This window comes from Mytilus trossulus, unplaced genomic scaffold, assembly GCF_036588685.1.
Source record: "Mytilus trossulus isolate FHL-02 unplaced genomic scaffold, PNRI_Mtr1.1.1.hap1 h1tg000486l__unscaffolded, whole genome shotgun sequence".
Taxonomy (NCBI): Eukaryota; Metazoa; Mollusca; class Bivalvia; order Mytilida; family Mytilidae; genus Mytilus; species Mytilus trossulus.
In genome coordinates this window covers 187,672-212,984 of record NW_026963378.1, presented here as the reverse complement: position 1 = coordinate 212,984, position 25,313 = coordinate 187,672, and the positions used below count along the sequence as shown (strand labels likewise).

General features: G+C 31.0%; 1 long non-coding RNA gene across 2 annotated transcripts; it reads left to right on the top strand.

The window, feature by feature from the left end:
* The first annotated feature begins 959 nt into the window (after positions 1-959).
* On the top strand, positions 960-23,820 carry LOC134702475 (uncharacterized). Of its 2 annotated transcripts, none has more exons than XR_010104420.1 (3): positions 960-1,027; positions 20,978-21,065; positions 23,397-23,819. It is a non-coding gene; the product is annotated as an uncharacterized LOC134702475 (long non-coding RNA). The 2 variants fall into 2 exon arrangements; XR_010104421.1 differs by lacking the exon at positions 960-1,027 and adding an exon at positions 20,329-20,491 and having other exon boundaries at positions 23,397-23,820.
* The last annotated feature ends 1,493 nt before the right edge of the window (positions 23,821-25,313 follow it).

Genomic DNA, 25,313 nt, shown 5'->3' with positions numbered 1-25,313 from the left:
ATTGCTGCCTCTATACCAATGGATTCAACATCTGAGAATTCAAGTTGAATTTTTCTATCAGCTGCAAGATCAGATCTTACATATGCAATGATACCTCCACCGTGTTGATTTCTGTCAGCACGCCACATTGTAAAATTATCGACACAAAATTGAGCATTGGGAAAAGATTCATCAATTTTTGTTTCTGATAAAAAGAGAATATCTACTAGATTTCAGTGTAGTAAGTCTTTAATGCATTCAAATCTATAGCGAAGGCTATTGATATTCAAATACCCACACATTAAATTACTGGTGTTACTGCTTCGAACTTTTTTTAGCTCCTCAAATACATCTTCGTGCATGTTGTCATTTGCACTCGCAATAACATTGTTGGCAGATTGTTGGCAAATAGTTAACTGTGTTGGCATACTGATGTTGGCCCAACAAAGACCCAACATGTTGGGCCAACGAAGGGCCGATGAGCAAAATGACGGTGGCCCAACATAGTTTTCCAACGTTGGCCCAACAATGTTGCCAACAGAATGCCAACGTGGGCCCAACACATGTTTGCTATCTGGGCCGTAATTATAAAATTGAATTGTTTGATTTAGAGTAACATCTTTAAACCATCTGTAGCATATTTGTCTATAATATTAACGTAGCAAAATCAGGAATATTTAATCTGACACAATATTAAAATATTTTTTTCAGGCCTCGTCCCCCGGAGCCATTTAGAAAATACCAGCAGTTTGGGTTGCAGTAACAAGAACCTGCAAGGCCCTTAAAGATAAGGTTACTTTCTTTGTATTCTTTAATGCAACAATTTTTTTTTTTTTTAAGATCTCAACAATTTTTGAAGTTAAATTTCTTTTCTTCGTAAATAACACGATAAGTAGATTGATCACTTGGACACACACGTGGAACTATTTTCTGTTTTTTAAGGTACTGTTTCGGATTCTCGCTCCTTCTCCGACTTCGTACTTGCATTAGTATATTTGAATAATTATGTCCCTTGACGACAAAAAAAGCGGATTTTGTTAATGAATTTGTAAGTATTTCTTATATATAATTATTGGTTGAAATAATTGTATTTTATGTAATATTCAGAGAATCTTCGACTTCTTATTCTTCCAATAGAGATGGACTATTTTTGAGTGTGAATTATGACCTTTTAAAAGCTAGAGAGTAGAGTGGGGAGAGTCTTGTTTTTACACTAAAAGTCAGAAATGGGTAAATCACATTTACTAGCCTCTAGATATATTTGGAGAATCCTTACATTTTTAGAGGTATAAATATAGATTAACTGTTATGTTTTAAGTCTTCCTTGTAGTATTGTATAATTTTGGACCATACATATACATGCACCCATATGCAACTATTCCAGTCATAATTAGGTTCGATAACTCTGTATGTGACTGGTTTAATTATGATTATGTAAAATGTACTGGTTACCCAAGTAATGATTTCAAAATATATATAGATATATAGATATTACATCTTTGTTACAATCCATCCGTTGTTTCCTTTCATTGATATAAAACATTATCATAAAATGATTTCATAAACAATCGTATAATGATCTATAATATTAATCTTATACTAAGTCTTGTCCAAACTTACATCGTGATTAGGCCACTTTGCCATGTTTGTTTTCTTTGATCACGTTGATGACTTAATTAATACTCCACAATCTAGCTTTATTAATTATCATTCGAGTTACAATAACGTGTCATGTTTAATTGCAATAAAAACAGTTAAATCTTATTGAACTATTTGCATGTGCAAAATAAGTGTCGAACATCGTCTACGTTTGAAATTATTTGGTTGCCATTTTGTTATATGTAACTTCGAAATTGTATCAAAACAAATAGCAGTTTCCACTGTCACAGAGGGAAATAATGTTTAATTCTATGCTGCATTAAGGTAAGACAATTATTGAAAAGACATGCATCTAACAATTTTTCGATTTTCATCGTAAAAATCTACAAAAATATATATTCCCATGTCGCCCCACGCTATCAATGTTCATGTAAACTGCATGGTCGATGCATGTAAATCTTTATTTTTAGTGAGAGACTATTTCTTATAAATATATTGAGGAACATGTGAAAAAGAAATTTCTTAAGTACAAAAAGACACACTTTGATAAATATTTGAAATATTAATTTCCGATGTACATGTATAACTAAATGAATACCGGTGTCATATGGTATTTTGAACCCCCTAAAAATTGAACCCGGGGTCAAAATACCATGCGGTAAAAGGACCCCGGGGTCATTATACCGCATGGTAATTTGACCCCGGGGTCAATTTTCACATATGGTATTTTGAACCCCCCTGCGGTATATTGAACCCCCTGTTTTTGAGAAATAGTATTGCAGATAATCTAATTTACAATTTATTGGCTATTATTTTTTTTTAATTAGAGGTTATGAGTAGGGGGTTCAATATACCGCAGGGGGGTCAAAATACCATGGCTATATAAAATTTTGCAATATATCTTTTCCAGTATGCCAAATACATATAAACTACTTATCGGAGTATTATAACTATGTTAAGGAGTTAGAATAGCTTGGATTTTTGAAATTCAAGGTCTATAGTAGGGGGTTCAATATACCGCAGGGGGGTCAAATTACCATGGCTAAGTAAAATTTTCAAAATATCTTTTCCAGCATATTGAATACATACAAATTACAATTTGCAGCATTGTTACAATGTTAAGGAGTTAGAAGAGCTTGAATTTTTGGAATTCAAGGTCTATGGGAGGGGGTTCAATATACCGCAAGGGGGTCAAAATACCATGGCTAAGTAAAATTTTCAAAATATCTTTTCCAGTATGTTAAATACATACAAACTATGTGTAGGAGAATTATAACTATGTAAAGGAGTTTGAATAGCTAGAATTTTTTGAAATTTAAGGTCTTTAGTAGGGGGTTCAATATACCGCATGGGGGTGACAATACCATGGAATTTTTTTTTTTCAAAACATTATTTCCAGGATGTTAAATGCATACAAACTACTTATTGAAATATTATAACTATGTTAAGGAGTTAAAATAGCTAGAATTTTTGAATATTAAGGTCTATGGTAGGGGGTTCAATATACCGCAGGGGGGTCAAAATACCATGAAATTTTTTTTTTTTTCTCACATCTTTTCCAGCATTTTAAATACATACAAACTACCTATTGGAGTATTATTACTATGTTAAGGAGTAAGAATTGCAAGAATTTTTTTAATTAAAGGTCTATAGCAGGGGGGTTCAATATACCGCAGGGGGGCCAAAATACCATGGCTAAGTAAAATTTTCATAATATCTTTTCCAGTACGTTAAATACATACAAACTACTTGTAGGAATATTATAACTGTGTTAAGGAGTTTGAATAGCTAGAATTTTTGAAATTTAAGGTCTATAGTAGGGGGTTCAATATACCGCAGGGGGTCAAAATACCATGGAATTTTTTTTTTTTCAAAATTTTTTTTCCAGGATGTTAAATGCATACAAACTACTTATTGAAGTATTATTACTAAGTTAAGGAGTAAGAATAGCTAGAATTTTTGAATATTAAGGTCTATGGTAGGGGGTTCAATATACCGCAGGGGGGTCAAAATACCATGGAAATTAATTTTTGTTCTTACATCTTTTCCAGCATTTTAGATACATACAAACTACTTATTGGATTATTATAACTATGTTAAGGAGTAAGAATTGCAAGAATTTTTGAAATTGAAGGTCTATGGTAGGGGGTTCAATATACAGCAGGGGGGTCAAAATACCATGGCAAAGTAAAATTTTCAAAATATCTTTTCCAGTATGTTAAATACATACAAACTACTTGTAGGAGTATTATAACTATGTTAAGGAGTTTGAAAAGTTAGAATATTTGAAATTTCAGGTCTATAGTAGGGGTTTAATATACCGCAGGGGGTCAAAATACCTTGGAAATTATTTTTTTTCAGAACATTTTTTCCAGGATGTTAAATGCATACAAACTACTTATTGAAGTATTATTACTATGTTAAGGAGTTAGAATAGCTCGAATTTTTGAATATTAAGGTCTATAGTAGGGGGTTCAATGTACCGCAGGGGGGTCAATATACCATAGAAATTATTATTTTTCAAAACATTTTTTCCAGGATGTAAAATGCATACAAACTACTTATTGAAGTATTATAACTATGTAAAGGAGTTAAAATTGCAAGAATTTTTGAAATTCAAGGTCTATGGTAGGGGGTTCAATATACCGCAGGGCGGTCAAAATACCATGGCAAAGTAAAATTTCCAAATAACTTTTCCAGTATGTTAAATACATACAAACTACTTGTAGGAATATTATAACTATGTTAAGGAGTTTGAATAGCTAGAATTTTTGAAATTTAAGGTCTATAGTAGGGGTTTCAATATACCGCAGGGGGTCAAAATACCTTGGAAATTATTTTTTTTCAGAACATTTTTTCCAGGATGTTAAATGCATACAAACTACTTATTGAAATATTATTAGTATGTTAAGGAGTTAGAATAGCTCGAATTTTTGAATATTAAGGTCTATAGTAGGGGGTTCAATGTACCGCAGGGGGGTCAATATACCATAGAAATTATTATTTTTCAAAACATTTTTTCCAGGATGTTAAATGCATACAAACTACTTATTGAAGTATTATTACTAAGTTAAGGAGTTAGAATAGCTAGAATTTTTGAATATTAAGGTCTATGGTAGGGGGTTCAATATACCGCAGGGGGGTCAAAATACCATGGAAATTTTTTTTTTTTCTTACATCTTTTCCAGCATTTTAAATACATACAAACTACTTATTGGAGTATTATTACTATGTTAAGGAGTAAGAATTGCAAGAATTCTTGAAATTGAAGGTCTATGGTAGGGGGTTCAATATACCGCAGGGGGGTCAAAATATCATGGCAAAGTAAAATTTTCAAAATATCTTTTCCAGTATGTTAAATACATACTAACTACTTGAAGGAGTATTATAACTATGTTAAGGAGTTTGAATAGCTAGAATTTTTGAAATTTAAGGTCTATAGTAGGGGTTTCAATATACCGCAGGGGGGTCAAAATACCATGGAAATTATTTTTTTTCAAAACATTTTTTCCAGGATGTTAAATGCATACAAACTACTTATTGAAGTATTATTACTAAGTTAAGGAGTTAGAATAGCTAGAATTTTTGAATATTAAGGTCTATGGTAGGGGTTCAATATACCGCAGGGGTGGCAAAACACCATGGCAAAGTAAAATTTTCAAAATATCTTTTCCAGTATGTTAAATACATACAAACTACTTATAGGAGTATAATAACTATGTTAAGGAGTTTGAATAGCTAGAATTTTTGAAATTTAAGGTTTATAGTAGGGGTTCAATATACCGCAGGGGGTTCAAAATACCATGGAAATTATTTTTTTCAAAACATTTTTTCCAGGATGTTAAATGCATACAAACTACTTATTGAAGTATTATTACTAAGTTAAGAGTTAGAATAGCTAGAATTTTTGAATATTAAGGTCAATGGTTGGGGGTTCAATATACCGTAGGGGGGGTCAAAATACCATGGAAATTTTTTTTTTTTTCCTAATATCTTTTCCAGCATTTTAAATACATACAAACTACTTATTGGAGTATTATTACTATGTTAAGGAGCTAGGATAGCAAGAATTTTTGAAATTTAAAGTCTACGGTAGGGGGTTCAATATACCGCAGGGGGGTCAAAATACCATGGAAATTATTTTTTTTCAGAACATTTTTTCCAGGATGTTAAATGCATACAAACTACTTATTGAAGTATTATTACTAAGTTAAGGAGTAAGAATAGCTAGAATTTTTGAATATTAAGGTCTATGGTAGGGGGTTCAATATACCGCAGGGGGGTCAAAATACCATGGCAAAGTAAAATTTTCATAATATCTTTTCCAGTACGTTAAATACATACAAACTACTTGTAGGAATATTATAACTGTGTTAAGGAGTTTGAATAGCTAGAATTTTTGAAATTTAAGGTCTATAGTAGGGGGTTCAATATACCGCAGGGGGGTCAAAATACCAAGGAAATTTATTTTTTTCAAAACATTTTTTCCAGGATGTTAAATGCATACAAACTACTTATTGAAGTATTATTACTAAGTTAAGGAGTAAGAATAGCTAGAATTTTTGAATATTAAGGTCTATGGTAGGGGGTTCAATATACCGCAGGGGGGTCAAAATACCATGGAAATTATTTTTTTTCAAAACATTTTTTCCAGGATGTTAAATGCATACAAACTACTTATTGAAGTATTATTACTAAGTTAAGGAGTTAGAATAGCTAGAATTTTTGAATATTAAGGTCTATGGTAGGGGTTCAATATACCGCAGGGGGGTCAAAACACCATGGCAAAGTAAAATTTTCAAAATATCTTTTCCAGTATGTTAAATACATACAAACTACTTATAGGAGTATAATAACTATGTTAAGGAGTTTGAATAGCTAGAATTTTTGAAATTTAAGGTCTATAGTAGGGGTTCAATATACCGCAGGGGGTTCAAAATACCATGGAAATTATTTTTTTTCAAAACATTTTTTCCAGGATGTTAAATGCATACAAACTACTTATTGAAGTATTATTACTAAGTTAAGAGTTAGAATAGCTAGAATTTTTGAATATTAAGGTCAATGGTAGGGGGTTCAATATACCGTAGGGGGGTCAAAATACCATGGAAATTATTTTTTTTTCCTAATATCTTTTCCAGCATTTTAAATACATACAAACTACTTATTGGAGTATTATAACTATGTTAAGGAGCTAGGATAGCTAGAATTTTTGAAATTTAAAGTCTATGGTAGGGGTTCAATATACCGCAGTGGGGGTCAAAATACCATGGAAATTATTTTTTTTCAAAACATTTTTTCCAGGATGTTAAATGCATACAAACTACTTATTGAAGTATTATTACTAAGTTAAGAGTTAGAATAGCTAGAATTTTTGAATATTAAGGTCAATGGTAGGGGGTTCAATATACCGTAAGGGGGGGGTCAAAATACCATGGAAATTTATTTTTTTTCCTAATATCTTTTCCAGCATTTTAAATACATACAAACTGCTTATTGGAGTATTATTACTATGTTAAGGAGCTAGGATAGCAAGAAGTTTTGAAATTTAAAGTCTATGGTAGGGGGTTCAATATACCGCAGGGGGGTCAAAATACCATGGGTAAGTAAAATTTTCAAAATATCTTTTCCAGTATGTTAAATACATACAAACTGCTTGTTGGAGTATTATAACTATGTTAAGGAGGTAGAATAGCAAGAATTTTTGAACTTTGGGGTCTATGGTAGGGGGTCAGCAACCTCAGGGGGTCAATATACCATGGAATATTTTTTTCTCTTCAAAATATCTTTTCCAGCATGGTAAATACATACAAACTACTTGTTGGAATATTTTAACTATGTTACTCCAATTTGTAGTTTGTATGTATTGAACATGCTGGAAAAGATATTTTGAAAATTTTACTTAGCCATGGTATTTTGCCCCCCTGTGATATATTGAACCCCCTACCATAGACCTTGAGTTTCAAAAATTCAAGCTATTCTAACTCCTTAACATAGTAATAATACTTCAATTTGTAGTTTGTATGTATTCAAAAAGCTGGAAAAGATATTTTGAAGAAAAATATTTTCATGGTATTTTAACCCCCTAATACCATGGTATATTGAACCCCCTACTATAGACCTTGAATTTCAAAAACCAAAGCTATTCTTACTCCTTAACATAGTTATAATACTCCGATAAGTAGTTTGTATGTATTAAACAAACTGGCAAAGATATTTTGAAATTTTTATGTAGCCATGGTATTTTGACCCCCTGCGGTATATTGAACCCCCTTCTATAGACCTTGATTTTCAAAATTCAAGCTATTCTAACTCCTTAACATAGAAATACTACTTCAATAAGTTGTTTGTATGTATATAACATGCTGGAAAAGATATTTTGAAAATTTTACTTAGCCATGGTATTTTGACCCCCTTGCAGTATATTGAACCCCCTACCATAGACATTCAATTTCAAAAATTCCAGCTATTCTTAATCCTTAGCATAGTAATAATACTCCAGTAAGTAGTTTGTATGCATTTAAAATGCTGGAAAAGATATTTTGAAGAAAAATTATTTTCATGGTATTTTGACCCCCCCTACCATGGTATATTGAACCCCCTACTATAGACCTTGAATTTCAAAAACACAAGCTATTCTAACTCCTTAACATAATTATAATACTCCAATAAGTAGTTTGTATGTATTTAACAAACTGGCAAAGATATTTTGAAAATTTTACGTAGCCATGGTATTTTGACCCCCTGCGGTATATTGAACCCCCTTCTATAGACCTTGATTTTCCAAAATTCAAGCTATTTTAACTCCTTAACATAGTAACAATACTCCAATCTGTAGTTTGTATGTATTCAACATGCTGGAAAAGATATTTTGAAAATTTTACTTAGCCATGGTATTTTGACCCCCTGCGGTATATTGAACCCCCTTCTATAGACCTTGATTTTCAAAAATTCAAGCTATTCTAACTCCTTAACATAGAAATACTACTTCAATAAGTTGTTTGTATGTATATAACATGCTGGAAAAGATATTTTGAAAATTTTACTTAGCCATGGTATTTTGACCCCCCTGCAGTATATTGAACCCCCTACCATAGACAATCAATTTCAAAAATTCCAGCTATTCTTAATCCTTAGCATAGTAATAATACTCCAGTAAGTAGTTTGTATGCATTTAAAATGCTGGAAAAGATATTTTGAAGAAAAATTATTTTCATGGTATTTTGACCCCCCCTACCATGGTATATTGAACCCCCTACTATAGACCTTGAATTTCAAAAACACAAGCTATTCTAACTCCTTAACATAATTATAATACTCCAATAAGTAGTTTGTATGTATTTAACAAACTGGCAAAGATATTTTGAAAATTTTACGTAGCCATGGTATTTTGACCCCCTGCGGTATATTGAACCCCCTTCTATAGACCTTGATTTTCCAAAATTCAAGCTATTTTAACTCCTTAACATAGTAACAATACTCCAATCTGTAGTTTGTATGTATTCAACATGCTGGAAAAGATATTTTGAAAATTTTACTTAGCCATGGTATTTTGACCCCCTGCGGTATATTGAACCCCCTTCTATAGACCTTGATTTTCAAAAATTCAAGCTATTCTAACTCCTTAACATAGAAATACTACTTCAATAAGTTGTTTGTATGTATATAACATGCTGGAAAAGATATTTTGAAAATTTTACTTAGCCATGGTATTTTGACCCCCCTGCAGTATATTGAACCCCCTACCATAGACAATCAATTTCAAAAATTCCAGCTATTCTTAATCCTTAGCATAGTAATAATACTCCAGTAAGTAGTTTGTATGCATTTAAAATGCTGGAAAAGATATTTTGAAGAAAAAAAATTTTCATGGTATTTTGACCCCCCCCCCCCCCCTACCATGGTATATTGAACCCCCTACTATAGACCTTGAATTTCAAAAACACAAGCTATTCTAACTCCTTAACATAATTATAATACTCCAATAAGTAGTTTGTATGTATTTAACAAACTGGCAAAGATATTTTGAAAATTTTACGTAGCCATGGTATTTTGACCCCCTTGCGGTATATTGAACCCCCTTCTATAGACCTTGATTTTCCAAAATTCAAGCTATTCTAACTCCTTAACTTAGTAACAATACTCCAATTTGTAGGATGCATGTATTCAACATGCTGGAAAAGATATTTCAAAAATTTTACTTAGCCATGGTATTTTGACCACCTGTTGTATATTGAACCCCCTTCTATAGGTGTAATACCACCATTGATTTTCCCCTATTAGTCTTTGTTAAATTTGCACTTTTCAAAAAATTGTGCAGAATTTATCTTTGTTTCAAATAAAGAATTACTTGGCATGAGGAAAGTTTTATCCTGTCCAGTTCTATAGAAAAAGTTTCACATAACATTTCATTGCATATAAGAAAATAACCATTATTGGAAGTTAACCAATCAAATTTCTCCCCTTATTCTATCTGTGTACAAGGTTTAGTCACCATGTAACCTCAAGATTACAAAATTTTCTATAGAAATCACAAATGAAAAATAATGGTGTTTTGAAATACCCAAGACATATGTTTATGACACAGAAATAGTTTTACTGCAATAAAATGTAGGATTAATTACCTACAACGGTCAAATTCAAGGGAATATTTTTTTAGACCTACTTTCGTATGCAACCGGATGTGGCGTACCATGATTTGGTGGTATTACACCTAAAGAAGACCTTTTTGTTCAATAAACTGAATGAGACTTTCTCCCTTTGTAATACTGGTTATTTCAAGCATTTCTGTCAAGTTTTGTCATAATCAGTTCAATAGTTTGAGAAAATCTAGTATATGGAAAGACGACATCTACAGCGAATCGAGCAAAATTTCTTCGACAAACCCAAACCAAGCCGCATCAAGATAGAAAAGAGTGTGGACCAATAAATGATCAAATATCTATCTTATCTGCCTACAAACAGTTGAAAATGATACACAAGATGATTTTAGGAAAATAAAATACCACTAATAAACCTCTTTGTCTGCTTTATAAGGTCTCTTTGGGTCAATTCATACCTCTCATTTCCTGAAAATTTCAACTTTTCAGGCGTAATTTCAAATTTAACTCCTTAACATAGTAACAATACTCCAATTTGTAGGATGCATGTATTCAACATGCTGGAAAAGATACTTCAAATTTTTTACTTAGCCATGGTATTTTGACCCCCTGTTGTATATTGAACCCCCTTCTATAGACCTTGATTTTCAAAAAATCTAGCTATTCTAACTCCTTAACATAGTAATAATACTCCAATAGGTAGTTAGTATGTATTTAACAAACTGGCAAAGATATTTTGAAAATTTTACGCAGCCATGGTATTTTGACCCCCTGCGGTATATTGAACCCCCTACCATAGACCGTCTATTTCAAAAATTCTAGCTATTCTAACTCCATAACATAGTTGTTATAGTCCAATTTGTAGTTTGAATGCATTTTTAAAACATGCTTGAAAAGATATTTTTGAAGAAAAAAAAAAATCCATTGTATTTCGACCCCCTCCCCCTTCCATGGTATATTGAACCCCCTCCTATAGACCTTGAATTTTAAAAATCCAAGTTTTTCTAACTCCTTAACATAGTTTTAATACTCCAATAAGTAGTTTGTTTGTATTTAACATGCTGGAAAAGATATTTTGAAAATTTTACTTAGCCATGTTATTGTACCATGGTATATTGAACCCCCTACTATACATCTAAAGACCTTTCATGTTAAAATATCTTGCTACTGTAACTCCTTAACATATTTATTATACTCCAATTAATAGTTTGTATTTATTTTATTAGTTTGAAAAGATGTTTTGAAAATTTTACTTTTTAAAATCAAGTGACCCCCTCCCCCTTTTTAACCATGGAGAATTAAAACTTAAAAGTCTACCATTCTATATAAATATTTTAAATTTCAAAGAATTATAGTGTCCAAGCTACATGGTCTAGTTGTAATGCTTTAAGAAGTTTTTTGAATGAAATTTTGTTGGTTAAGACTTCAGAGCACTTATACCAAGCAATTATTTTTTCTTTTAACCAATCATTAAAAATTGACCTCCCCTTCTTGTATAAATGTTTTTTAATATTTGATTAGCTTTTATATAATGTTAAATGTTTTATTAATCATCTAAAATGAAAAAAACAGGGGGGTTCAATTTACCATGGGGGTTCAATTTTCCATACAGGGGGGGTTCAATTTACCATGGGGGGGTTCAATTTACCATAGCGGTATTTTGACCCCGGGGTCATTTTACCATGGGGTTCAAAATACCATATGACATTTTACCATGGGGTTCAAAATACCATATGACACCGGTGTCATATGGTATTTTGAACCCCATGGTAAAATGACACCGGGGTCAAAATACCGCTATGGTAAATTGAACCCCCCCATGGTAAATTGAACCCCCCTGTATGGAAAATTGAACCCCCATGGTAAATTGAACCCCCCTGTTTTTTTCATTCTAGATGATTAATAAAACATTTAACATTATATAAAAGCTAATCAAATATTAAAAATCATTAATACAAAAAGGGGAGGTCAATTTTCAATGATTGGTTAAAAGAAAAATATTTGCTTGGTATAATCGCTCTGAAGTCTTAACCAACAAAATTTCATTCAAAAAACTTCTAAAAGCATTAAAACCAAACAATGTAGCTTGGACACTTTAATTCTTTGAAATTAAAAATATTTATATAGAATGGTAGACTTTTAAATTTTAATTCTCCATGGTAAAAAAGGGGGAGGGGTCAAATTACCATGGCTCAGTTAATCTAAAAAGTAAAATTTTCAAAACATCTTTTCAAGCTAATAAAATAAATACATACTACTTATTGGAGTATAATAAATATCTAAAGGAGTTACAGTAGCAAGATATTTTAACATGAAAGGTCTTTAGATGTATAGTAGGGGGTTCAATATACCATGGTACAATAACATGGCTAAGTAAAATTTTCAAAATATCTTTTCCAGCATGTTAAATGCATACAAACTACTTATTGAAGTAGTATTATTATATTAAGGTGTTAGAATAGCAAGAATTTTTGAAATTTAAGGTCTATGGTAGGGGGTTCAATATACCGTAGGGTCAAAATACCATGGAAATTATTTGTTTTCAAAATATTTTTTCCAGGATGTTAAATGCATACAAACTCCTAATTGAAGTATTATTACTATGTTAAGGAGTTAGAATAGCTAGAATTTTTGAAATTTAAGGTCTATAGTAGGGGGTTCAATATACTGCAGGGGGGTCAAAATACCATGAAAATATTTTTTTCTTCAAAATATTTTTTCCAGGATGTTAAATGCATACATACTACTTATTGAAGTATTATTACTATGTTAAGGAGTTAGAATAGCTAGAATTTTTGAAATTTAAGGTCTATGGTAGGGGGTTCGATATACCGCAGGGGGGTCAAAATACCATGGAAATTATTTTTTTTCCTAATATCTTTTCCAGCATTTTAAATACATATAAACTACTTATTGGAGTATTATTACTATGTTAAGGAGTCAGAATAGCAAGAATTTTTGAAATTTAAGGTATATGGTAGGGGGTTCAATATACCGCAGGGGGGTCAAAATACCATGGATTTTTTTTTTTCTAATATCTTTTCCAGCATTTTAAATACATATAAATAACTTGTTGGAGTATTATTACTATGTTAAGGAGTTAGAATAGCTAGAATTTTTTTAATTTAAGGTCTATAGTAGGGGTTCAATATACCGCAGGGGGGTCAAAATACCATGGAAATTAATTTTTATCAAAATATTTTTTCCAGGATGTTAAATGCATACAAACTACTTATTGAAGTAGTATTATTATATTAAGGTGTTAGAATAGCAAGAATTTTTGAAATTTAAGGTCTATGGTAGGGGGTTCAATATACTGCAGGGGGGTCAAAATACCATGGAAATTATTTTTTTTCCTAATATCTTTTCCAGCATTTTAAATACATATAAACTGCTTATTGGAGTATTATTTCTATGTTAAGGAATCAGAATAGCAAGAATTTTTGAAATTAAGGTATATGGTAGGGGTTTCAATATACCGCAGGGGGGTCAAAATACCATGGAAATTTTTTTTTTTCCTAATATCTTTTTAGCATTTTAAATACATATAAACTACTTGTTGGAGTATTATTACTATGTTAAGGAGTTAGAATAGCTAGAAATTTTTAGATTTAAGGTCTATAGTAGGGGTTCAATATACTGCAGGGGGTCAAAATACCATGGTGATTAATATTTTTCAAAATATTTTTTCCAGGATGTTAAATGCATACAAACTACTTATTGAAGTATTATTACTATATTAAGGTGTTAGAATAGCTAGAATTTTTGAAATTTAAGGTCTATAGTAGGGGGTTCAATATACCACAGGGGGGTCAAAATACCATGGAAAATATTCTTTTCTTCAAAATATTTTTTCCAGGATGTCAAATGCATACAAACTACTTATTGAAGTATTATTACTATATTAAGGTGTTAGAATAGCAAGAATTTTTGAAATTTAAGGTCTATGGTAGGGGGTTCAATATACCACAGGGGGTCAAAATACCATGGAAATTATTTGTTTTCAAAATATTTTTTCCAGGATGTTAATTGCATACAAACTCCTAATTGAAGTATTATTACTATGTTAAAGAGTTAGAATAGCTAGAATTTTTGAAATTTAAGGTCTATAGTAGGGGGTTCATTATACCACAGGGGGGTCAAAATACCATGAAAAAATTCTTTTCTTCAAAATATTTTTTCCAGGATGTTAAATGCATACAAACTACTTATTGAAGTATTATAACTATGTTAAGGAGTTAGAATAGCTAGAATTTTTGAAATTTAAGGTCTATAGTAGGGGGTTCAATATATCGCAGGGGGGGTCAAAATACCATAGAAATTATTTTTTCCCCAATATCTTTTCCAGCATGTTAAATACATACAAACTACTTGTTGGAGTATTATAACTATGTTAAGGAGTTATCATAGCTAGATTTTTTTGAAATTTCAGGTCTATGGTAGGGGGTTCAATATTTTGACTACTTATATAGACCTTAAATTTCAAAAATTCTTGCTATTCTAACTCATTAACATAGTAATTATACTCCAACAAGTAGTTTGTATGTATTTAAAATGCTGGAAAAGATATTAGGAAAAAAATAATTTCCATGGTATTTTGACCCCCCCTGCAGTATATTGAACCCCCTTCCATAGACCTTAAATTTCAAAAATTCTAGCTATTCTAACAGCTTAACATAGTGATAATACTCCAACAAGTAGTTTATATGTATTTAAAATGCTGGAAAAGATATTAGGAAAAAAAATAATTTCCATGGTATTTTGACCCCCCTATGGTATATTGAACCCCTACTATAGACCTTAAATTTCAAAATTTCTTGCTATTCTAACTCCTTTACATAGTAATAATACTCCAACAAGTAGTTAATATGTATTTAAAATGCTGGAAAAGATATTAGGAAAAAAAATACTTTTCATGGTATTTTGACCCCCCTGCGGTATTATGAACCCCCTACCATAGACCTTAAATTTCAAAAATTCTTGCTATTCAAACTCCTTAACATAGTAATAATACTCTAACAAGTAGTTTATATGTATTTAAAATGCTGGAAAAGATATTAGGAAAAAAAATACTTTCCATGGTATTTTGACCCCCCTGCGGTATATTGAACCCCCTACCATAGACCTTCAATTTCAAAAATTCTAGCCATTATAACTCCTTAACATAGTTATAATATTCCAATAAGACCTTTGTATGTATTTAACATACTGGAAAAGATATTTTAAAAATTTTACTTAGCCATGGTATTTTGACCCCCCTGCGGTATATTGAACCCCCTACTATAGACCTTGAATTTCAAATATTCAAGCTATTCGAACTTGTTAACCTAGTTATAATATTCCAATTAGTAGTTTGTATGTATATAATATGCTGGAAAAGATATTTTGAAAATTTTATTTAGCCTTGGTATTTTGACCCCCCCTACGGTATATTGAACCCCCTACCATAGACCTTCAATTTCAAAAATTATACCTTAAATAACTCCTAAACATAGTTATAATATTCCAATAAGTACTTTGTATGTATTAAACATGCTGGAAAAGATATTTTTAAAATTTTACTTGACCATGGTATTTTGACCCCTCTGCGGTATATTGAACCCCCTACCCTAGACCTTCAATTTCAAAAATTCTAGCTTATATAACTCCTTAACATAGTTATAATATTCCAATAAGTTCTTTGTATGTATTTAACATGCTGGAAAAGAAAGTTTGAAAATTTTACTCTGCTATGGTATTTTGACCCCCCTGCGGTATATTGAACCCCCTACTATAGACCTTAAATTTAAAAAATTCTAGCTATTCTAACTCCTTTACATAGTAATAATACTTCAATAAGTAGTTCGTATGCATTTAACATTCTGGAAAAAATGTTTTGAAAAATAATAATTTCCATGGTATTTTGACCCCCCTGCGGTATATTGAACCCCTACTATAGACCTTAAATTTCAAAAATTCTAGCTATTCAAACTCCTTAACATAGTTATAATACTCCTAAAAGTAGTTTGTATGTATTTAGCATACTGGAAAAGATATTTTGAAAATTTTACTTTGCCATGGTATTTTGACCCCCCTGCGGTATATTGAACCCCCTACCATAGACTTTAAATTTCAAAAATTCTTGCAATTCTAACTCCTTAACATAGTTATGATACTTCAATAAGTTTTTTGTATGAATTTAAAATGCTGGAAAAAATGTTTTAAAAAAAAATAATTTCCATGGTATTTTGACCCCCCTGTGGTATATTGAACCCCCTACTATAGACCTTAAATTTCAAAAATTCTAGCTATTCTAACTCCTTAACATAGTAATAATACTTTAATAAGTAGTTCGTATGCATACAACATTCTGGAAAAAATGTTTTGAAAAATAATAATTTCCATGGTATTTTGACCCCCCTGCGGTATATTGAACCCCCTACCATAGACCTTCAATTTCAATAATTCTAGTTATTATAACTCCTTAACATAGTTATAATATTGCAATATGTTCTTTGTATGCATTTTACATGATGGAAAAGTTATTTTGAAAAATTTACTAAGCCAATGTATTTTGACCCCCCTGCGGTATATTGAACCCCCTACCCTAGACCTTCAATTTCAAAAATTCTAGCTTATATAACTCCTTAACATAGTTATAATATTCCAATAAGTTCTTTGCATGTATTTAACATGCTGGAAAAGAAAGTTTGAAAATTTTACTCTGCTATGGTATTTTGACCCCCCTGCGGTATATTGAACCCCCTACTATAGACCTTAAATTTAAAAAATTCTAGCTATTCTAACTCCTTTACATAGTAATAATACTTCAATAAGTAGTTCGTATGCATTTAACATTCTGGAAAAAATGTTTTGAAAAATAATAATTTCCATGGTATTTTGACCCCCCTGTGGTATATTGAACCCCTACTATAGACCTTAAATTTCAAAAATTCTAGCTATTCAAACTCCTTAACATAGTTATAATACTCCTCAAAGTAGTTTGTATGTATTTAGCATACTGGAAAAGATATTTTGAAAATTTTACTTTGCCATGGTATTTTGACCCCCCTGCGGTATATTGAACCCCCTACCATAGACTTTAAATTTCAAAAATTCTTGCAATTCTAACTCCTTAACATAGTTATGATACTTCAATAAGTTTTTTGTATGAATTTAAAATGCTGGAAAAAATGTTTTAAAAAAAAATAATTTCCATGGTATTTTGACCCCCCTGTGGTATATTGAACCCCCTACTATAGACCTTAAATTTCAAAAATTCTAGCTATTCTAACTCCTTAACATAGTAATAATACTTTAATAAGTAGTTCGTATGCATACAACATTCTGGAAAAAATGTTTTGAAAAATAATAATTTCCATGGTATTTTGACCCCCCTGCGGTATATTGAACCCCCTACTATAGACCTTAAATTTCAAAAATTCTAGTTATTCAAACTCCCTTAACATAGTTATAATATTCCTGCAAGTAGTTTGTATGCATTTGACATACTGGAAAAGATATTTGGAAAATTTTACTAAGCCATGGTATTTTGACCCCCCTGCGGTATATTGAACCCCCTACCATAGACTTTAAATTTCAAAAATTCTTGCAATTCTAACTCCTTAACATAGTTATAATACTTCAATTTAGTAGTTTGTATGTATTTAAAATGCTAGAAAAAATGTTTTGAAAAAAAAATAATTTCCATGGTATTTTAACCCCCCCCCCCCCCCCCCCCTTTGCGGTATATTGAACCCCCTACTATAGACCTTAATATTCAAAAATTCTAGCTATTCAAACTCCTTAACATAGTTATAATACTCCTACAAGTAGTTTGTATGTATTTAACATACTGGAAAAGATATTTTGAAAATTTTACTTAGCCATGGTATTTTGACCCCCCTGCGCTATATTGAACCCCCTACCATAGACTTTAAATTTCAAAAATTCCTGCAATTCTTACTCCTTAACATAGTAATAATACTCCAATAAGTAGTTTGTATGTATTTAAAATTCTGGAAAAGATGTTAGAAAAAAAAAAATCCATGGTATTTTGACCCCCCTGCGGTATATTGAACCCCCTTCCATAGACCTTAATATTCAAAAATTCTAGCTATTCTAACTCCTTAACTAAGTAATAATACTTCAATAAGTAGTTTGTATGCATTTAACATCCTGGAAAAAATGTTTTGAAAAAAAATAATTTCCATGGTATATTGTTCCCCCTGCGGTATATTGAACCCCCTACTATAGACCTTAAATTTCCAAAATTCTAGCTATTCAAACTCCTTAACATAGTTATAATATTCCTACAAGTAGTTTGTATGTATTTAACATACTGGAAAAGATATTTTGAAAATTTTACTTAGCCATGGTATTTTGACCCCCCTGCGGTATATTGAACCCCCTACCAAAGACTTTAAATTTTAAAAATTCTTGCAATTCTAACTCCTTAACATAGTTATAATACTTCAATAAGTAGTTTGTATGTATTAAAAATGTTAGAAAAAATGTTTTGAAAAAAAAATAATTTCCATGGTATTTTGACCCCCCTGTGGTATATTGAACCCCCTACTATAGACCTTAAATTTCAAAAAGTCTAGCTATTCAAACTCCTTAACATAGTTATAATACTCCTACAAGTCTAGTTTGTATGTATTTAACATGCTGGAAAAGATATTTTGAAAATTTTACTTTGCCATGTTATTTTGACCCCCCTGCAGTAAATTGAACCCCCTACCATAGACCTTGAATTTCAAAAATTCAAGCTATTCTAACTCCTTAACATAGTAATAACACTCCAAATTGTAATTTGTATGTATTCAACATGCTGGAAAAGATATTTTGAAAATTTTAATTAGCCATGGTAATTTGACCCCCTGCGGTATATTGAACCCCCTACTATAGACCTTGAATTTCAAAAATCCAAGCTATTCTAACTCCTTCACATAGTTATAATACTCCAATAAGTAGTTTATATGTATTTGGCATACTGGAAAAGATATTTTGCAAAATTTTATATAGCCATGGTATTTTGACCCCCCTGCGGTATATTGAACCCCCTACTCATAACCTCTAATAAAAAAAATAATAGCCAATAAATTGTAAATTAGATTATCTGCAATACTATTTCTTAAAAACAGGGGGGTTCAATATACCGCAGGGGGGTTCAAAATACCATATGTGAAAAATGACCCCGGGGTCAAAAAGGTCATTATACCGCATGGTATTTTGACCCCGGGTTCAATTTTTAGGGGGTTCAAAATACCATATGACACCGGCATGTCATGTCGTTGTGAACCTTCAACAAGTGGCCGCCATTTTGAAAATATTGCTGAGGACTGCCAAAATATGAACTTTTCAAACAAACTTTGAAGCAAAAAGTTTAATACCTGAACTGATATGGTTTGGGATTTACTTTAAATAAATATGTTGTCGATCTTTTTAGGGGTTGGAAGGATATAAGCAACAATAAATTAGTTGAGAAAATTGATTTTACAAATAGGTCCCATTGCAATTTTGTCAAGTTTTTACCAAGGTGTCAAATGAGGCAGTGTGGCTATGTCACCTCAATTTTCAAACTTATTTCGAAGCACGAAATCATATTTCTGTCAGAACTGAAACTTAAAACATATTTAATTGTAAAAATTTATAAACTGTAAAACGCGGGGTTAGAAGGAAAATATACATTATAACAAAAAAGTTATGACCGTTTTATTTATGTACCCGTTCACTTTCATGGATAATCTGTCGGCCATTAAAAATATACAACTTAAGTGTAAAAGTCACGTGATGACCGAGATAGTTGGATATGCCCTGTTAGAACAAAGGAGCTGGGATGTAATTTTTTGGTATTACATAACACTTGTATGCAATATTTCTGCAGATACAGATAGATTTTTTTTAGAATCAGATTGCCCCATATTACATGAAACTTGCAAAACTTCCAGTGAATAAACTTATAGGCAGACTAGCTGAGTTAAACGCTTATTAATTCTTTTAATAACAATATTCTATTAAAATAGTATACATGTATATCTGATGAGTTAATATTTTTAATTCTAAGTTGCTTAGTGAGTAGTTTCAAGTCATGCACTAGTGATTATCTTCATGGACCAATGAGTTAGGTTAATATTGTAACTGTTTAGGTTTTACAAGTTTGGGGTATGACAACTCTCTTCTTTATAATGATTGGTTCATTAAGTCACATGGTTTTTTTTGGAGGGAAATTCTATTGTCTTGGTTAGAATTTGCTTATATCTTGAACTGAGGGGTGCTGATATAGTTTGTACTCATATTTAATGGACATCTTTGATTTTATAAAAAAAAAAGTAAGTTTTCTATAACATGTTAAACATTTGTAATATATCTCTTATTTCAACATATAACTGATATGATTTTATTGCATAAATGGTCAAAATGAAGGATTCTAGATATTTTATTAAGGTTCAACATTCTAGATAGTTTATTAAGGTTCAACATTTCAGGAATAACTATCAATATGCCAAGTTTTGTGAATCAATTACATCAATTGTGGAGAAATGTGTGAAGGTATGTTCCAATATTTCTGGTACCCTGATGTCCATTCACCCTGAGTTCGTTTGCCCATAGAGTCCATTCGCCCTGGTTCAACATTTCTTTTCTTTTTTTTTTTTGGTGAGGGGGGGGGGGGATAAAACTGTATATATCATAATCAGTAAAAAATATTAGCACAATAAAAACAATCATTCTGTTAAACAAATTACATAATTTATCTCAGTTAAGTGTATAAACAAATTTATCTTTTAGCAGCAACAGTTATTATGTTTTTATTGCAGATATTGAACCAGACTAAGATTGTACATGATGTAGTACCACAAGGGTTCCAGAGTTTTGTTTATACAGGACATTTGTACCTCATACAAGGTAGGTTTTGCATTCTGTTTATTGTCTCGACTGAAAAATTATATAAATCAATAGAACTGACACTATGTTTCTTTTAATTCATATATTGATGGTCAATATGAAAATGTTATGACGCCACACATAACAACTACAATGCTTCAGTGGTTACCTATATAATCAATTAGATATTTCCCACAACACGGGGATTTTCAAATTAAATAAGATATCGCATTAATATACAACATATATTTTGAATTGATAGGATATCTTAATAATTGAACGATATGAAAATGACTTCCAATGCACAGGACAGGGATTTACAATGTAACCTGTTTTCATTTATAAATCTGGCACATCACATACCTACTATTCTGATTGCAATGTAATAAACTTTTGTCCAGGCCTGTGACTTTTTACGCAAAAGGTAGACATAGTGTTCCTACGTTGTGTCATCAGCCTTGTCCACAAATATTCACTCTGTGGTTAAAGCTAATGAAATTTTGACAACTTAAATGTAAAAAAAAAAATCCTTTTAACAGTGATTTACTTATAACTTTTCTGCCAGTTAACATTATGGACATTAATAACTCTGTGGTTAAAGTTTTTTAAATTTAAATAACTTTCTTAAAATATCCTGGATGTCTACCAAACTTGGACAGAAGCTTGTTTATACTGTCATGACTGTGGATTCATTTATTGTCGTTGGTACCAATTTTCGTGGAATTAGGAAAACTTGCATATTCGTGGATTTTTAATTTCGTGGTTTTGCTGAAGTCTGCATTCAAAGCTAGAAAAATTATCATTCGTTGAATATTGAATTTCGTGGTTTGACTGTGCCCACGAAATCCACGAAAATTGGTATCCAACAAATAATAATGAATCCACAGTAATCAAATACTAGTATCTAGAAGGAAATTTTTGGTTTTCCAAACATTAATTATAAATGGACTTAGTTTTTGTTGAGCCTGGAACCTTTGTTGCAAAAAGCTCGACATAGGGATTATAAGTGATCTGGTGGTGGTGGCATTAGCTAACTTTTTTTTTAAAGCTTTATAGTTTAGAAGGTGGAAGTCCTGGATGTTTCATACTTTGTACATGTATATAGATGCCTCATGTTACAGAGTTTCCGTCAGTCACATGTCCAATGTCCTTGACCTCATTTTCATGGTCCAGTGACCACTTGAAAAAAAAGTTAAGATTTTTTGTAATGTTGAATTCTCTCTTATAAGTATTAGGCTAATTATATTTGGTATGTGCATACCTTGCAAGGTCCTCATGCATGTTAGTCAGACAGTTTTCACTTGACCTCGACCTCATTTCATGGATCAGTGAACAAGGTTAAATTTTGGTGGTCATGTCCATACCTTAGATACTATAAGCAACAGGGCTAGTATATTCCGTGTATGGAAGGACTGTAAGGTGTACATTTCAAACTGGCAGGTGTCATCTGACCTTGACCTCATTTTCATGGTTCAGTGGTTATAGTTAAGTTTTTGTGTTTTGGTCTGTTTTTCTCATACTTTATGCAATAGATCTATTATGTTTGTTGTTTGGAATGATTGAAAGGTGTACTTTCAACATAATATCAATGATAAATAAAGAAGGCGACACATTTCAGCGTGTGCACTCTTGTGAAACTTTTACATAGTTTACAAGTTAATGTTTGTGTTTAGGTTTGTTTAAAGGGAACGACTTATAATGTCAGAGACGATGGTAATTGGTATGCAGTTGTATTAGCAGTGGCACATCTCTTTCCATTGAGATTGTTTAGCCATGTACCTTCAGTCATTGTTCATCGACTTTCAATATTTGCATAACTTACATGTTTAAGTATTGCTATTTTAATTTCAACATTTGCATTATCAAAATTACAAAAGGCGAGACATATCACTGTGATAACAGTTTATGTTCCTTATTTTGTACTTTTATTAGGGCATTAGTTTTCTCGTTTGAATTATTTTACAATGGACATTTTGGAGCTTTTTATAGCTGACCATGTGGTATGAGCTTTGCTTATTGTTGAAGGCCATACTGTGACTTATACTACAGTTGTTAATTTCTGGTCAGTTGGTCTATTGTTGAGAGTTTTCTCATTGGCAATCATAACCACATCTTTTTATAAAAATATAACAATTCAAAATTAATCAAACTAAATTTGTCATATGAATGGCTGATTAAACCATCCAAATAATGTTGGGTCAAATTGTGCTTTGTTGACTCTCACTGCATAAAATTTTTATTGACACAATGTTGCAGATGAAATCACTATCAATCCAAATCACAATTTATTAATGTAAACCATTAAAGGTCAAGAATACTTTAGGAATAATAAATGTTATTTTTACTTTTCAGTATGTTGAGAGAAGTTCAGAACAAGCTATTATGTTTGAAGAGGAGTTGTCAGCACGTCATCATTGAATAAAGTCAGTTGTATTAGAAGTGAAGCCTAAACAGAAATGAGACAATTATCAAATAATTCAAAGACTACATGGATGTTATCTGGACTAACATTTGTATGACCCAAATGTGGTATTTTTCATATGAAGACTTACAAGGCAAATAATTGGCTGTGGCAACATGTGTATGCATTTAACATGTTTAAAGACTTGAAGAACTTGTACTGCCTTCTTCAGATTTCAGTAGAATTTGTTTAAGACAGTAAATTCCGAGTATGAATTGAAGAATTTTTGCTCATTTAAATGAATTATGAAAATGTTTTACATCTTAAATATACAAAAACAACATACCGGTAAATTATTTTTTCTTTCTTGAAACTTTTTACAAAATAAATTCTTATATACTAATTCTTGAAATTAACAAGTTTATTTTTAGTCTGAACGTACAACTCAATGCACTGGTTATTCACACAGAAAACTACATTTATCTCTCAGTCATATTAAAAAAAATGATATATGGTAGAATTGCCAATGAGACAACTGTCCTTAAAATAAATGCCAATGATCAAAGATAATGTATACATATATAGTGTATCATGGATTCAAAGCGAAAGAGAGATTACTATATAAACATATTTTATATAAGATATCTTATATACTTTATAAGATATCTTATAATATATATATAGATATCTTATACAATTTATAAGATATCTATGATATCTTCTATAATTTATAAGATATCTTATAAAGAAAAGCATTTGAGATATTATAGATATCTCGTTAACTTTAATAGATATCTCTTTAACTTCATAAGATATATCATTAACTTTATAAGATATTTTATATAGTTCATTAGATATCTTACATAATTCATTAGATATCTTATATAGTTCATGTGATATCATACATGTATATAGTTTATTAGATACCTCATATGGATAATGAGATATCATATTTAATTTATAAGATATCTTATATAAAATATATTTATAAGATATCTAATAAACTAGGAGATAAAGTACATACTATATCTTATATACTATATAGTCTATCTTATAAACTGTATAAGATATCTAATATCTTCTATATCATATAAGATATCTTAGAAAAAACAGATTATATAAGATATCATATTTGCTATATGAGATATCTTATTTATTATATGAGATATCGTATATAATATATAAGATATCTTATTTGTTATATGCGATATCGTATATAATAAATAAGATATCTTATTAATTATATGAGATATCTTGAAATTCGAATAAATAGTAAAACAGCTTACCATATAAAAAACTTCAGTGTTAAATAGATATAAGAATATGTGTCAGGTATGAGTGTCAATGAGGCAATTCACCATCCAAGTCATATCTTTCTGGTTTTACTCTTTAGTTGAGTTGCTGTCACACTGTACTGTGTTTACTGGAATGCAACATCTTATTCAATCCTTACAAAAACCATCAAGGATATCAAAACTAGATATCTTGTATAGAAAAGTTATTTCACTTCTTAACACAGGCAACTTGGATTCAAGGATTTTGTTATTCTTTTAGTTCATTTAAAAATTATTTTCAGTGACTGAAAATGAAAAACATGACAACATTATGTATCAGTTAGCATTAGATACTTGTGTACACGTATGGGAAGTTAAGTCGCCATCTGTGTTTAGGGTTCACAGATACTATACCTCTGCTCTAGGTATAGTAACGTCCCCTACCATACGTATCAAGTATCCATTCTTACTGATACAAACTGAGAGTGAGGAGGCTCAGTTGGACTGATGTGCGGCGGCTCAGTCAAAACATTTTTGCTTTTACGGTACAAACTGAGAGTGAGGGGGCTCAGTCTGCATGTGAAGCTCTGTAAC